The sequence below is a fragment of the Eschrichtius robustus genome, chromosome 10 (assembly GCF_028021215.1).
Source record: "Eschrichtius robustus isolate mEscRob2 chromosome 10, mEscRob2.pri, whole genome shotgun sequence".
NCBI classification, from domain to species: domain Eukaryota; kingdom Metazoa; phylum Chordata; class Mammalia; order Artiodactyla; family Eschrichtiidae; genus Eschrichtius; species Eschrichtius robustus.
Genome location: NC_090833.1, coordinates 23,492,454 through 23,509,796, shown reverse-complemented (window position 1 = coordinate 23,509,796; position 17,343 = coordinate 23,492,454). Strand labels below are relative to the sequence as shown.

Sequence of the window (17,343 nt, the reverse complement as noted above, 5' to 3'; positions counted from 1 at the left end):
GCTCTAGAATAGTCTCTGTCCTGTATGTCAGAGCCCTTTCGCAGATAAGCCTGTCTTCTTATGAATGATCTGCCCAATCTAATTAGCTTTGAAGCAGGGCGTATTTGCAGTTACCAAAGTCTGACTTCTCATAAAACTAAGGCAAGCAATCCAAACGCAGAACCCACCGGCGGGAACCATCGGTCTTTGGTGCTCTTGAAAGTTTGCCAACTGGTTCCCATTAGGCGAGAGTTTGCCTATCTAGTTTATTTATGAATAAATTATCCTTAATGTCTGGGAGGGTTTGGAATGGTCACAAGTTATTCCTGAAAAACAAATTATTCACGTGGCTGTTTCCAAAAGGCTTTGTCCTGAAACAAGTCCGGTATCACAGAGGTCTCATAAATCTTTAGCATAATCCTCCGGAAGTATCTGTTGGATTCATCGGCAGAAAGATCTTGCTTCATTATACAAGCACTTAAGATAGTTTAAGTGAGCATCTAGCACTCCTCTTCATAAATTATCAATGCCTTCCTTTTCTGTGTCTTTCTTCTACCCATCCTCGGTGACCTTCCTCCTTGCTTTTTTCTGTAGCAGTGAAAACTAGTAGCTAACAGAGAAAATCTGACATACATGTAAGTTGTATATAAAAGGAGAATACGTGCTCAGGCAAGGTGATTGCTCCACTGGCTGGGAGAACAGGCTTCAAAGTGCTGAGAGATTTACACACCAGGAGTTGGGCTGTTTTGATGTCACTTGAGCTTATTACTGTTGCAACAATTGCTTCTTCCTCAGAAATGAGACAGTGGAAATGTGACATTTATTTTAGCTCAACATTATCAGGTATATTTCTAAAAAGAAAAAGGTACCGGTAGCCACAATCCCCACTCCGTCTCCCAAAGGGATCTGGGCTAGAAGGTAAGGTAATGGATCAGTCATCATATTCTCCATATGCTCAGAGACTGAGTTTTGATCTCTAATATGATGAATTTTCTAGTGAATTTCAGTTTAGAAAAATGAATGAGAATAATAGCTAACATTTATTGAGAACTTTCCATGTGTCAGGCATTGCCCACTTGCTTAGGGTATTATTTAATTCTTACACAACCGTATGAGATGGGTACCATGAGTATCTGCAACTTACAGAGGAAGAAAAGGTACAGAGACACTAAGTAACTTGTCCAAGAAACACACAGCAGAGTCTCAGAGCCCAGATCTAACCAGGCAGCCCTTGATCTTTTTTTTTTTTTTTTTTTTTCAGCCCTTGTTCTTAACAACTATGTCGTACTGCTTCCCCTGGTAGAACAAAATGGTGATGCTCTTATGCAAACAGATAAAGTAGGTCTCACAGCCCCCCGCCCGATCAATAAGAGAGCTTTTATGTAGTTCTGTTTGCATTTGTTCTTCAAATGCAAAACTGCAGTTTACCTGGTAGGATAAGATTAGATTTTCATCCCAGAGATTTGGTTGTTTTTCAGGCTTGCCCTTCGGTTTACATCCTATCAACATTCTGATTACATTTCATTATCATTCGACTGCAGTGATTCATGAATATGATAAAAACAGACTGGCTCTTCAGTAAATAAGGGAAGCTGGGCCGACAGTGAATAAATAGACCTTTCTTTGAATCTGGAGAAATTCAGCCTACGTATGTCCTGCAGTATTTATTAGGAGACCACTATACCTACCATGCCTGAGCTTGGGGCAGTTTCTTCTTTTAGTTTTTCCTAAGATATGTGTATTTCTGTTATACAGCATTTCTTAACTTTTAGGTTAAAAAAAAAACTTATTGAGTGTTATGTTGCATATTCTTACATGTGGGGTACTATATTTAAACACGTTCAAATTCTGAGGGTGATTTTTCAAATTTATGGCAATAAATCCTTTGGAAATTTTGAAAATGAAAAGCTTAAGTTGAGAAATAGACAAACATTCATCCAGTAAGAATTATTATTTTTATTATTCTTAATGTGTTTTATATATGTTGGTTCCTACAAAGAAAATATGAAGAAAACCCAAATATGAAAAAAATTTCCAAGTTTATCCCATTGAGTGACATAGGAAAATCCCTCTTAAGAGAAAAGGCATTGCAAAAGAGGCAAAGAATCTTTTTCTTTTTCAAATAAAAATATGCATCCTGTTTCTAAGCATTTTTCATAGTATTTGACAGTTTATTAAAATAAACCTTTTTCCTCCATATGGATTTTATCAAACTTTCTTATCCTATAATAGTCTTTGACCCACCCTTCCTATTTTCTTCTTTCTCACCCTTGTTTCTTCTCTACTTCCCTCTCTTCTTCCCTTTTTCCTTCCTCCTTCCCTTCCTTCCTTACTTCCTTCCTCATTCCTTCCCTCCCCATTCGCTCCCTTTCTTTTTCCCAGCATTCACTAAGGGTCAGACACTATGTTATTTCACTTAACACTCACAACTGCACCGTGAAAGAGGGACCCTTGTTTTGTTTATTTGAAGAGTTCCATGCTCTGTAAAGGTGATTTTCCCAAGGTCACAAAATCTGTAAGAGTGGAGCCAGGAATCAGTCCTAGGTCTGTAATATTCCACAGCCCACAGTTTATTGCTTTCCATACAATGAGTATTTCTTTAATAAATGGGAGGTTATTTTAATTAAAATTTAATGACAGGACTGACAGAGACATATGATATTGCTTATATGTGGAACCTAAAAAAATAAAACAAATGAACTTATTTACGAAACAGAAATAAATTCACAGACACAGAAAACAAACTTATGGTTACCAAAGTGGAAAGGGGGGAGGGATTAATTGGGAATCTGGGATTAACAGATACACACTACTGTATATAAAATAGATAAACAACAAGGACCTACTGTATAGCACAGGGAACTATATTCAATACCTTTTTAAATTTTTTATTTATTTTATTTTTGGCTGCATTGGGTCTTTGTTGCTGCACTCGGGCTTTTCTCTAGTTGCGGTGAGCAGGGGCTACTCTTCGTTGCGGTGCGTGGGCTTCTCATTGCGGTCTTCTCTTTGCGGAGCACGGGCTCTAGGCGCGTGGGCTTCAGTAGTTGTGGCTCGCGGGCTCTAGAGCGCAGGCTCAGTAGTTGTGATGCACGGGCTTAGTTGCTCTGTGGCATGTGGGATCTTCCCGGACCAGGGCTCGAACCTGTGTCCCCTGCATTGGCAGGCGGATTCTTAACCACTGAGCCACCAGGGAAGCCCTCAATATCTCATAATAGCCTATAATGGAAAAGACTCTTAAAAAAGAATTATAGGGCTTCCCTGGTGGCGCAGTGGTTGAGAATCTGCCTGCCAATGCAGGGGACACGGGTTCGAGCCCTGGTCTGGGAAGATCCCACATGCCACGGAGCAACTAGGCCCGTGAGCCACAACTACTGAGCCTGCGCGTCTGGAGCCTGTGCTCCGCAACAAGAGAGGCCGCGACAGTGAGAGGCCCGCGCACCGCGATGAAGAGTGGCCCCCGTTCGCCGCAACTAGAGAAAGCCCTCGCACAGAAACGAAGACCCAACACAGCCAAAAATAAATAAATAAATAAATAAATTCAAATAACCTTTAAAAAAAAAAAAGAGAGAATTATATATATATATATATATATGTATAACTGAATCACTTTGCTATATACCTGAATCATTATAAATCAACTCTACTTCAATAAAAAAAAATTAATGATAGGAAAATAGCTAAATAGCTATAATCCCCCAGGAGAAGGCATTAGTCAAGAACCCTTCTGAGCTAAGACTGATCTGGCTCTTTGGACTGGCCCCAGGGCAGTTACTAGAGCAGCAGACCAGCATAGATAAATAATAACAAATAGCTACCATCTACTGAGAATCTAAATGGTGGGTTCTTTGGTCTCTGTAAGCATTAACTCAACCAGTGCTCACCACAAACCCATGGTATAGATACTATGTAATTGTCTCCACTTTAAAGGCTAGGAAACTGGAACTGAGACACAGGGAGGTAAAGTCACCTGTGGAAGGTCCCACCCAGAATCAGTGGAGGAATGCGGATTTGGCCCCCAGAGCACACCCTCCTACCCATGACACCGGACCACCTCTCGCCCGTGATCCACACATGCTTGTCCTTTTCTCAGGTGATGCTGAGCCAGTTAACTTCACAACCAACCATTTCCTTGGAGTTCAGATCCATAGCAAAGAAAAGGCATAAGAGTCTGCTTTCCCAATCAATAACTTTCAAGCTACACATTCTTTGTGCAAGTGACGTATCTGAAAAGAGCTATTTTTGTAATGAAGGAGTTAAAGGGAGAAGAATGCCACAGATAATAGCAGAAAAAAAAGAAAGGCCAGTTGAACTCACCCATGGTAAATGTTAGAAATTTAAGGGTCAATGTGGTCCTTGCATATGAAACACTAAATTCTTCTTGGAAATCGTCTTATGGGACAATCTAGTTTGTTTAGTGTTTCAAAAGTGCAATATTTTTACCTAAAGTTCAGGAACTACTTGACCCAATGTACTTCAGAAGTCTGTTTCGGTGAGTTGGTATTTTGTTGAAAAGAAATTTCTCAGAAAAATAATCAAATGGGGATTTTTTGAATTTAAAAAGAACATTTTATTGTAATGAGAATAAGAAGTATATGCGCATACATCTGATAAATAGGTATTGAATGTCTTCTAAGTGCGATGCTTCCTGCCATGTGCCTGGTGCATCTTCTTCTTCCAATTATGTCTAGAATCTGATTCCACCATTACTATCACCACTGTACCATGACCATCCTAGTTTAAGCTATTGTCACCTCTTGCCAGGATTACTACAATAGCTTCTAAGTGGTCTCCTGGCTACTCCTTTTCCCGCCTGTAGTACAGACCTTATATAGTAGCAGCCACAGTGATCTTTAAAACAACTGAAGTCATTTATCTGCTTAAAATAAATGAGTGGCTTCACATCTTATTCAAGAAAAAAAGAATCCAAAATACTTATCGAGGCTTGTGGGGTTCTCATGATCTGGCCTGGCCTGTTTCCTTTCTGAGCTCACTCACTGCCACCCTCCCCTCATCTACCCCTCCTCAGCTGTGAAGGCCTCCTGGCTGCTCCACACACGGTTGATCAGTGTTGCCACAGCTGCTGTTTCCTGTGCTGAAATGCTTTTCCCTTCAATATCTCATGGCTCACTCCTTTTTGCAGTTCTCTGCTCAAATGTCACCTCATTAAGGAGTCTCTTCTTGACCGTACTGTATACAATAGTACCCACTCCCCAGTGCCATCACCGTCATCTCTTTCCCCTGCCTTATTTTTCTTTATAACAATTAACACCTCCTGACAATAATATATTTCTAATAGCTACATGGGTTAATTCAACTGACCTTTGATTTTCTATCCTGTTATCTTATTTCATATTATCTGGCATTCTTCTCCCTTGTTGGTTTTTTTAATCTTTCCCCATTCTTCACACTGTATTAGGATGTAAGCTCCATGAACACATTTTTTTCATTTATTCAACAAATTTTAATTAGCACCTACTCTATGCCAAGCTATGGGCATCTAGAAATTAACTAAAGAGACTATAATCCTGTATGCATGTAGGTTACTTTTTAGTAAGGGGAGATAGACAAGAAACAAAGAAACAAGCAGGTATATTATATGAAAGAGAATGATAAGTGCTTTGGAGAAAAATAAATCAGGATATTGTCAGATGGGAGTGACACAGTTGTGGCTAGAAGAATGGAGTCTGTCTTTAATCAGGTGGGCAAGACTATGGGAGGAGCAGATTTGGGGAGGAAATTAAGAATTTTCTGGGCACTTGTTAAGTTTAAGATACCTTCTAGTCATCCAAGTGGAGAGGTCAGGTGTGAGTCTGGAGTTCCAGGCAGAGGGCAGGCTGAGATAGAAATCTGGGACTCATCAGTACATAGCCACAAGACAGGATGAGATCACAGAGGGATAGAAGGAAAGAAGGAGTTGAGGCCCTAGTCCTGGATCAGCCTATATTAAAGATTTGGAAGATGAGGAAAAAAAGGAGACCAAGAAAGAATGGCTAGTGAGGTCTGTGAGGAACCAGGAGAGAGGAGTATTTGGGAAGCCAAATGAAGGAAGTAGTTCAAAAAGGAGTGACCGAACATCTGTGTCAAATCCTGCTGAAAGGTCGAGTAAGATGAGTTCTGAGAAGTGATCATTGGGTTTGGCAGCCTGGAAAGGTCATGTTGACTGTGACCAATGCTCTGTCGGTGGGGCAACGAGGACAAAAGAAAGAATGGGGGTGATGGGGGCAGGAAATGGAGACAATAAGTAGAACTCTCTCTTTTAAATATGTTTGATCTAAGGGGGAATAGAAAATTGAGGTGGTAGCTGCAGAAGGCTGTAGGGTTACGAGAAGTTTTTTTTTGGTTTTCTGGTTTGTTTGTTTTTAAAGTGGGAGAGATCACGGTAGACCTTATGAGGTGAGAGAAAATTTATGTTGCAGGAGAGGTTACAGTTGGGGGAGTAATGTCCTGGAAGGAGTAAGAAGGGATGGGATCCAGTGCAAATGGAGGAGATGGCCTTAGCTAGGGTCAGGGGCATGTGCCCACAGTCACAAGAGGGAAGGCCATTTTCTCATTGCCTCTTCTTACTCAGTGAGATGGGAAGCCAGGACATCAGATGAGAGTGACATGGAGGAAGAAGTATATAAGGGAAAAGGAGAAGGTGTGCCTAGTCATCGCAAGAGTAGGGGAATGAATGGACTGGGGAAATGTAAATAGCATCTCCAGGCACCACTTAAAGGAAGCAGTCATCAATTTAAAGTGAGACTGGCCAGGGGGTTGTATGTATTTCTCTAATCATGTCAGTGCGTGAATGCAGATGTGGAACGGGCAAAGAGTTGGATTGATCTGGGGTTACTGATTACAGGGTGAATATGGCAAAGGGAGAGACAGACAAAGGAGTTGAGAGCATACACAAGGGATGGACCATGGAATCTAAGCTACAGAAAGAATGAGACCAGGAGGGATGAGGAACAATGATGCTTAATGGAATCATTGGATTAGCCCTGGTCATGGAGTTGGAGAATTATTGGAGTTGGCATAGTAGTAGAAAGAGTGTGGGACTTCCCTGGTGGCACAGTGGTTAAGAATCCTCCTGCCAATGCAAGGGACATGGTTTTGAGCCCTGGCCTGGGAAGATATCACATGCCTCAGAGCAACGAAGCCCGTACACCACAACTACTGAGCCTGCGAGCCACAACTACTGAAGCCCACAAGCCTAGATCCCGTGCTCCGCAACAAGAGAAGCCACCGCAATGAGAAGCCCGCACACTGCAAGGAAGAGTAGCCCCCGCTCGCCGCAACTAGAGAAAGCCCCCGCGCAGCTACGAAGACCCAATGCAGCCAAAAATAAATTAATTAATTAATTTTAAAAAAAGAAAGAGTGGTGGTTAGAGAATAGGATGTTTGAAACTGAGATTATGAAGGGTGCACGGTTATTGGTAATTACAAGGTCTAGGATGGGACCATGGAACTGGGTGGCTGAAGTAGGAAGACAATAATAGTTTTTTTTTTTTTAATTTATTATTTATGGGTTTTTTTGGCTGCACCTCGCGGCATGCAGGATCTTAGTTCCCCCACCAGGGATCGAACCCGTGCCCCTGGCAGTGGAAGCTCAGAGTCTTAACCACTGGACCACCAGGGAAGTCCCAATAATAGTTATTTTTAAAAATTTAAAAAACTTAAGAGGCCAGGATATTCAAAGACTTATCCACATGGGTGTTATAATCATTAAGACTTAATAATCAGAATGTTGGAGAGAGTGACAGATGCTAAAATCTTCAGGTGATGAGGGAGGGGGATTTTACTAAGAAAGGGGGACAGTAGTCTGGAAGAAGCAGTAACGAGCAAGAACACCCATCCCACCTCCAGGCCCAGTGGCTTGAGGATGAGAGAAAGCACTTGGCTTTGTTCACTGCCACATCCCTGGCACCTACAATGGGGCCTCACACATGGGAGAATCTTAATAAATACCTGTTGAGCGGATGAGTGGTTGACAGGGAACGTCCATCTTGGCAAGAGGAGTCATTGGAGACCGGTTTGGGACGCTAACTCAGGTGCATTGTGAAAGGTGGTCAGGATGGGGGAGAGGCCAAGGGCAGGGAAATCTGCTAAGAGGCCATTGAATAGTCCAGGTGGGAAAGGAGGAGTGACCTATGAAGGGGCAGTGGGGACAGTAACAGGGGCCACAGTAGCTTGACCACAGTGAGGAAGCGGGCAAGTGACCACGGGGATTGTGGGACCCTTGAGTCAGGAAATACAGGGCAGATGAGTGAGGGGAGGCTAGTAAGGAGTTGGGTTGGAGCATGTGTGTTTGATGGGTGTTCAAGGGAAGATGCTGAACCCAAGGTAAGACTCTAGGCTGCCCTGGATAGAGTGTCTCTGTCAAGGGGAGGGTCAGGATAATGGCAGTGGGGGAAGAAGATTGTGGATGGAGCCCCTGGAAACAGCAGCCTTGGGGGCAGGCTTGAAGCAGGGGAGTCAAATAGGCCTTGACTGGTAAGAAGGGCTTTCTAGGTAAAGAGCAGAATGTGACTAGAATGGCAAAATAACTGGTGGATCCAGGGCCAACTCAGTGATACCGACCCAGAGAAAACGAAAGCAGAAGGTAGAGCTAAGGCTGGAAGGGGAGGGGAGCAGTGGGGGCTCATTTCTCCCTGGCAGGGCCCTGCCCTGGGCTAAGACGGTCCCCCCATCTTGTGGGAACCAAGCACTCTGGATACAGTGCCTGGCAGGGACCCCCTCCAGAGAGTGGCCACAAACCACAGCACACACGCATGTCAGCATGAAGGCTTCACTTCCTCTCTCTAATGTGCAGGTCTGTGGCAGCATCCTCTGTCTGCAGAATATTCCAGAATATTGAGAACGGGCTGGAGACTTGAACAGAACTCAAAGCAAAACTCCAAGGCAAAAGGCTGAGAGGGAAACATTTCTAGGATATTGTGATAGAGATGGTGGGCACGTAACCATACTGACGGCACAACCGTCCTGCCTATACTGATGGCAACCAGTGCTTCTGCACTTGTCTGGCCAGAGGTGGGTCATAGATGTGACTCTGGCCTTAAAACCAGATTAACCAGAGCTTTCACTCATCATGCCATGTAGTTGTTGTTTATTGTTTTCTTTAGAAATAACAAAAATACCAAAGAAAGCAAGCTTATAGCAAAGGAATTAGCCCTGACCTAAGAGGGAGCAGGCCTGAGTCTGAGTCCTGACCTTGGCCCAATTTTGCCTGGTGGTTTTGTGTAAGTCCCATCCCCCTTCTAGGATTCAGTTGCTTTCACTGATAACAACTAACCTTGTAGCTGGCCTTGGGCTTACGGCTTTACATGGATGGTCTCATTTTACGCTCACAACGGTCATATTGTAGATGTGACACTGCAGGTAGATGTTCTCATGATCTGCCTTTTATAGGTGAGGATTCAGAGAGATGGAGACGCTGAGCAACTTTCCCAAGATCACACAGCTAATAAATGACAGACCAGGATTCGAACCCTGGTCTTTAGCTCCAGAGACCCTGGATTTCACTGACACTTTGCTATACTGTAAAATGAGGAACGTAGCTGGGGTGACGTAATGTGCCTCCTAGCTCTAATTCTCATTTATCTGACATTTGGATATGCCCTCACTCATCCCAAGCAAGTTAAGAAAATGCCTGATATAAAACAGAAGCAGTGGCAGCCATCTGTCTAAACACACAGTTCTCTCTTCGTGTCTGGCCTGTCTTATCTCGGTCAGTCTATAAATTAATTAGCAGTCCTTCACAGGAGTCACAAACTATTTCTGATAGTCTGGCTCTGGAAGGTATTTGAGTTTGCAGTGCCTGCTCCTAAAATTTACTATGCTGTGGTCTAAAAAGAAAAGGAACTAGGAAGGAAGGGAGGAAGGAAAGCAGGGAGGGAGGGAAGGGAGGAAGGAAGGAAGGAAGGGGAAAAGAAGATAAAGGAGGGAGATTGGGATTGACATATACACATTACGATATATAAAAGATAACTAATAAGAACTTACTGTATACAGGGAACTCTATTCGGTGCTCTGTAATGACCTATATTGGAATGGAGTCTAGATGAGAGTGGATATATGGATACGTATGGCTGATTCACTTTGTTGTACAGCAGAAACTAACACAACATTGTAAATCAACTATACACCAATAAAACAATTAAAAAAAAAAAAGACGAGAGAAAGGAGGAGAGGGAGAAGGAAAAGAAGCAGGAGAGAAGGCAAAGGCCTTTACTCGAGGAGTTGGAGGCTCTTCACAGATTATGTGGGTTTTTATGCTTTAGTTGACTTTATCATAAGCTGTTATGGTTTCTAAAGTGATTTTACATAGGTCATGGTCCCCTCCCAACAGAAGCTTTTAATATGCTGTAGAAGAAGCCATTATTATTCTCCATATCTAAATGGTCTTAACATTTTATCATCTTCATTGTTACTTAGGTAAGTAATTAGCTTACTCTGTGTAGATAAACTCAGACTGCCTTCAGAGTATTCCCCCATCATATTCAGTGAACTTACCTTCACGCCTGGATAAGTAATTTAATATATTCAATATTGTAGAAGGAAAAAGCCTATTGTCTTGTTGGGTTGTTCACAATATTAAAACACTTGACCAGTAAGTCAGAGACTACTTACTGCAAAGGCCACCCCTCTCCGATGATCAGAATTATTAAAGTTTAAATGTCAAGTTTCCCCTAATAGTACTGAAAATCCTTATGGTTCTTTCCATAAATTAACAGCCTGTAATTAAGAGTTCTGAGGAAAACACTTGAGCATGACAGGGAAAATGTTATGGTCCCATTTTTTAAAAACTAAAAAATCATTCTCATGCTACCTAAACTGAAAAGGAATTAAGTACCACCAGAAAGAAAGGTAGTTTTGTATTTAAAACACAGATCTCTGGGAATTCCCTGGCCATCCAGTGGTTAGGACTCGGCACTTTCACTGATGAGGCCCGGGGTTCCATCCCTGGTCAGGGGAACTAAGGTCCCGCAAGCCTGGTGGTGCAGCCAAAGATAAATAAATAAATAAAATAAAACACGGATCGCTAATGAGAAGCAAATTCACTGGATTTACTCAACAGAAACTGCCTTCCGCACTGGGGGCACTGCTCCCATTGTCGTGTCTGTGAACACGCTGTGTCCCTTCCTGTACATTCCAAGTATATTTAGCAGACTTTGTGTTTGTGATGCCGTGCCTTAAAAGCACCTTGTTCTACGCTGTGTCTCCATTAGGGCATGAACTCCAGAGTGTTTACTAGATTTTTTAAATGCTTCAGTTGTTGAATGAGATAAAATTCTCAGCCAAGAAACAAAGAACTTGAGCCTCCCGGCTTCGTTGTTAATTACCAAAGTATTACATGAGTACATTCTTGTCATTAACACTTAAGCTTTGCGGCCTCTGTAAAGAGGACGGTGGGGCCCACAGTGGTCCCACGTGGCCATCTGTGCCTTCTTGCTTCCCTCACACGGGGACTCTGCCGTCTGTGCTCTCTCTCCCTTCCCCACCCTGCCTTTCCCCTGCACATGTAGCTTTTTTCTGCATCCTTTCCAACAAGCAGCTTCCATGTTGCTGCATTTCATTGATGATTTTAGTCTGGAACACTGTATGACTTGCACCTTATAATGGTACCCTTTAAATGTATATTACAAGGGGCAACCTGGATGCACACACTTTATAATGGTACCCTTTAAATGTATATTACAAGGGGCAATCTGGATGCACAATGTCCCTTTGTCAATGTAGAGAAGGCACAGTCCAGCTATAATGTGGGACAAAATGAAAGCAGTTAGATGGGCAAAAGTTGCTTGGGTTTCAGAATGTTTCTTTGGAGTATTTTTAAAAGCCTTTTGAAAAAAGAGTCTCAATCATTGGGGTGAATGTCATCAGGTCACCATTTCCTTGTGTTAGAGGATTTGGCAAAGGAGAGGCCAAGTGTGAGGATGCAGGGAAAGGAAATATATGTGGAACAGGCTGGAAAGGAACTTACTCGGGCACAGGAAGCTGGAGATCCTGGAGAGGAAATGAAGGAAAGGCAGGCAACCACAAACTAGGCCAAGAACTGGAGTAAACATGGTCCAAGAGCCAAGTGTTCTCATGTGACAGCCATCCCTGTCTCTGTGTTCACTTGCTCTCTCCTTCCCCTGCCTAAAGATAATTGTGTCCACCCCAAGTGGGTCCCAGACCAGGCTGTGTCATAGAATCATGTGAGAAGCTTGAACAAATACAGATTCCTGAGCCCCAGATCTTCTAGGGAAATTAACCCAGGCTTTTTGTTTTTTGATTTTTTTTTTTTTTTTCCAGTTTTCCAGCTACTCTCAATGTGGGCTAGCTTGGGAAACACTGATATTCAAAGTTTTAAGAGCTGACCATCACTCAGAAACCAGACTTGACACTAGAGAAGAGATGGTTTTGAGAAGAGTGTTTTTAATTTGATAAAACAACTATAAGTCAGAACAAACAGTCCATATCCTGTCTTATATGTTGTGCATTCATTCAGAAAGTTGATGGTTAAAACAGTCTATGGATGAAATATCTCTTCTATGGAAAAGCCAAGGATGTAAGCATCATTGCTTATTACAATTATCTAGAGATGACATTTTTGCCCTTTTATAAGAATCAGAGATCAGTGGAGAAATGTCTTAAGTGGGAAATCCATAAACAAACAAAACATCCAGATGAATAGGGTAAAACCACTATCAGAATTAGAAAATAAGCCAAAGATCTGTGTGCATCCTAGGAGTTTGTTGGCTGGCTATCCCAAGTCCCACAGCCTTCAGGGGAAAATTATTCCTTTTATAATCATTAAATTAAAATTACTTGGACCCTTACCCACAAAGTGTTAGAGGTGGTCCAGTGCCCACCCCACTCTTTTTATGGATTTTTAACTCAAGTGGTTAACTCCGGTGGGATGGAATTAGTTCTCCTGGTCGCTTCTTGTTCTGGTTTCCCATCTTGTCTGAATTCTTAATCTCACATCCTTCTTGCGTGATATCCAGTCTGCACCAAGCCATATATTAGCCCCTTGCCTTTGGTTCTCCGAACAAATACTGTTATCAGAGGTCTAGGGGTTACCAGAAGTACTTACATCACAACATTACACAGCAAGCAATTTTAAAAGTTTATATTAAATAGTCTCTTTTTTTTGGCCACTTCTGTGATCAGGAATTTCTTATTCACTGACTCCTCCCTACCACTTCAATCTTCTTCTGACTCACAGATCTTGTAAGCTTCCGAATTCCAAAAGTGAATTGCAAATTCAAGTGTATAAGCATTCTTTTTAATTTTAAGAGGTATCACCAAATTGTCTAACGAATTTACCAATTTATTAACATCAGTTTATATTCCCTTCAACAGTGTACAATACTTAATTTTCATCATTCTCTCACCAATAATAGATAATATTTGTATTTTATGTATTTACTGATATCATAGGCAAAATATATTATTCCAGTATTATCACTTGCATTTTTTTTTTAATGAGAAAGAGTTTTGGCATCTTTTCCTGAGTTCAATGGCCAATTATACTTACTTATCTATAAATGACTGGTTTGTTTTTTTTCAATTAGATAGTTGGTAATTTTCTTCAATTTTCATATTGATTTGTAAGAACTCTGTGCATATTAGAGACGGTAACCCGTTGTTATATATGTTGCAAATAGTTCCCCCTGTTTGTTTCTTCTCTTAGATTTGCAGTGGTGCATCTGGTCCCATGGGGATGCCCTTGGGATTGGGATTGTTCCTAACTTTTCAATGACTTTACCTGGTACTTGCTGGGAAAGCCCAACAGATCTACGGCTATTGGTTTGAGGGGGGCCAGCCTTTTCAGTGCTGGTTTTCTTTGCTTTTCCATCTTATTCTTACTCTTTTTTTTCTAGCAAGCCTTTATTTTCTGTAGGACACATTTAGTACTTGAGGAGTATACCCAGCTGATGCTTTTTGGTCTTTCTCCTTGCCAGAAGGAAGAAATGGCAAATTCTTTATGATTGACCAGTCTTGGCCCCTTCTTTGGGTTTTCAGATCAGCTCTCTGAGCAACTCATGGGTCTTTCTTTCAGCTTCTATTCTTCTCTAAGCTTGGGGAGGAAGAAGAGGCTCTGTCAGTCTGTGTCTAGGCTGACTTCTTTCCCAGAAACCCAACCTTTACTTCTGGTGTTTCTCTAGTAAGTACATTCTATTTCTTGTGTCCCCTGGAGGCCACTCTTGCTCAGGGGCACCATTTAAAATGGGCAGGCAGCATGACACAGGCAACATAAGCAAAAATGTACACTTAGGCCATAGGGAAAAAAAAATCATGACCTTCCCTCTTGCCAAGCAACATTTCCATAGACGGTGGTGTGTCCTAAATGGTGTAGGGAGTGTTTAACATTTTCATATCCCAGCTATGTTTGTCTTCACAGAACCAGTAGCCCTTTATTTGCTTCATAAGTGCTTCTTACATGGATCAAGGAGCGTATATATTTCATAAAATATTCTCAGCTCTAATAACCATTATCATGTTAAGGCACATACAGTGTGATGAGCCCATAAGCATGCACTGGGTAAGAAGCCAGCCTTTCCCATCTCCAGTGTTTCTTTTTTAATTTATTTTATTTATTTATTTATTTTTGGCTGCATTGGGTCTTTGTTGCTGTGCGCGGGCTTTCTCTAGTTGCGGTGAGCGGGGGGCTACTCTTTGTTGTGGTTCGCGGGCTTCTCACTGTGGTGGCTTCTCTTGTTGCGGAGCACGGGCTCTAGGCTCATAGGATTCCGTAGTTGTAGCTCACGGGCTCTAGAGCACAGGCTCAGTAGTTGTGGCGCACGGGCCTAGTTGCTCCGCGGCATGTGGGATCTTCCCGGTCCAGGGTTCAAACCCGTGTCCCCTGCATTGGCAGGCGGATTCTTAACCACTGCGCCACCAGGGAAGCCCTCCAGTGTTTCTTATACTTTCATGTTCTTAAGAATCACCTAGGAGCTGTTAAAACAGTTTCCCTGGTCCTGCCGCCAGAGATTCTGACTTAGTAGGTAAAGGTGGAGCCCAGGAATTTGCATTTTTAATAAATGCAGGCACGGTCCTGATATCTGTGGTCCTTAGTCCTGGCTTTGGGTCCAGGGCAAGATATCTCAACGTCGGGACTCTTGACATTTGGGATACAACGATCCTTTGTTGTTGTGGGACTGTACCATACCCTTCAGGATATTTAGCAACATCCCTGGCCTCTAACCGTTAGATGTCAGTAGCACCCCACCCCCATTATGACAATATGACAATCAAAAATGTCTTCAGACATTGCCAAAATGTCTGGGTGGGCGGGGGGTGGGGGGGAAGCATCAAATCACCCTTGGTTGAGAACCGCTGACCTAGGGGAAAATAAATGTTAATTTAAAACAGTTTTTACTTTCACATGCATATGTTCATACCCTTGCCTTGATTTCACTGAACAAATTAAACAAATACTTCTGATCCCTGTTATGCACCAAGCCTTTCATTTTAAAAAAGTGTAGCTTAATCATGGCTTCCTCTTTAACATCTTATAAGATGAAAGAAAAGGAAATGTTCTTGTAAATTAATATCCATTGAACTTGTACTTTTCCTAAATTAATATTCCCAATAGTTTTCTGTAGAATATGTCAGAACTTTAAAATTAACAGAAAATTAGTATTAATTAATTCATATTTAAAAATAATATTACAGTCATATTAACACTGACATTGCTTTAGGAGAGAATTCAGAATTGCTGTACTATTTCTAATAAGGAAACAAATTTGACTGGTAAATGTTTGACTGGAATATAGGAAGAAAGAGTGATGATGCACTTGCCCTAATACTGTTTATAAAAATCTCACCTCTGGCGGGCTTCCCTGGTGGCGCAGTGGCTGAGAATCCGCCTGCCAAAGCAGGGGACATGGGTTCCAGCCCTGGTCTGGGAAGATCCCACATGCCGCGGAGCGGCTGGGCCCGTGAGCCACAATTACTGAGCCTGCGCGTCTGGAGCCTGTGCGCCGCGACAGTGAGAGGCCCGCGCCCCGCGATGAAGAGTGGTCCCCGCTCGCCGCAACTAGAGAAAGCCCTCGCACAGAAAAGAAGACCCAACACAGCCAAAAATAAATAAATAAATAAATAATTAAAAAAAAAAAACTCACCTCTGCTGTAAGTTTAGAATTTTTCCCTGAAGAGTCTATGGTCCATATAAATAAATAAGTGTCCCCAAACATGCTCATTTCAATGTGAGTTTTCACATGCTATTAAAATGTTAAAAATAGAGCACAATGTAGGGCACCCAAATATTTAACTCAGGTTAGTGGCATAAAGAGCTGAAAGAAAGAGAGAAAGGAAGGAAGGAAGGAGGAAAGGAAGAAAGAAAAGAAAAGAAAAGGAAAGAAAGGGATTGACTGAGGCTAAAACTCTGTAATCTCCAGCCACTGGTCAGTAAATTCTGTTGAAATTCAATAGTGTAAGAGACAAACATGCAAAAAGGCTGGTGAAACAATTCCTAAATGCCAAGAAAAAGAAGCCTATAGATTTTCAGGAACCCTGAGGAGAACCGCTGAGGTCTCCATTGTAGCCTTCACTGCATCTCCACCTCCCCTTCCGTGATGGTGTGAATAAACCTTCAGACAGTAAAGAAGCCTTTTCCGGGGTTGATGCTATTTTTAATGTCTTTAGCTGGACAGACTTTCTGGACAGGTCCCCATGTTATCGTTTCTTGTATGGGAAATCAAGGTCCCTGGTAGTTGTCTTTCCCTGCCGTGTGTGGCAGGCAGAATTGATTCTCAGAAGAGGACCCCGGGATTTTGGCCCGCGGTTCAGAAAAAAAGTAGGCTAACAGAGGATGGAAACTAGGGGAGTAAGGGGCTCTGACTTGCAGAGGTGGGGAGGGAGAACCACTGGGAAATGAAAACCTTGATCATGCCTAGTGGAAAGTTGAATTCAAGAAATCTGACTACATGTCATGTTTATATTCTATTTCCTCTGCAGAGAACACCTTGGTTTTAAAAATACTGTTTTCTGTGTGAGGTGTTTCTGTGTGTGTCCTCTCAGGATTTCTAGAAGGTCCGTCTTCAGAGGGTCATTAACATTATTTAAATATTCATGGTGGGGGAGGGGATTACAAGCTGAAATTTCAGACAGCTTGGGAGTGGGGGATGGCTGGCCACCCGCCGGATCCAGCCCCACGCGGTGTATCAGCTGCCTCCTTCCCCACCGCTGGCTTTGTTAACACACGCGCTCTGACACCAGGCCACCAGCTGCCACAACAGGGAGGGCAGCATGAAGGCTCTGGCGAGCCAGTGAACCAGAAGCATCCCTGTCCGCACCTCAGCCTCAGGACCACATCAGGGAGAGGCCCAAAACACACCGAGCCGCCATCCGCGTCACAAAGACGCGTCTCCCACCGGCTCCCAGCGGTCC

General features: G+C 42.5%; 1 protein-coding gene across 6 annotated transcripts in view; it reads left to right on the top strand.

Annotated features, from left to right (window-relative positions):
* Positions 1–17,343, top strand: part of PALM2AKAP2 (PALM2 and AKAP2 fusion) — a 489,254-nt gene that overhangs the window by 363,418 nt on the left and 108,493 nt on the right. The gene's annotated exons all lie outside the window — the stretch shown is intronic.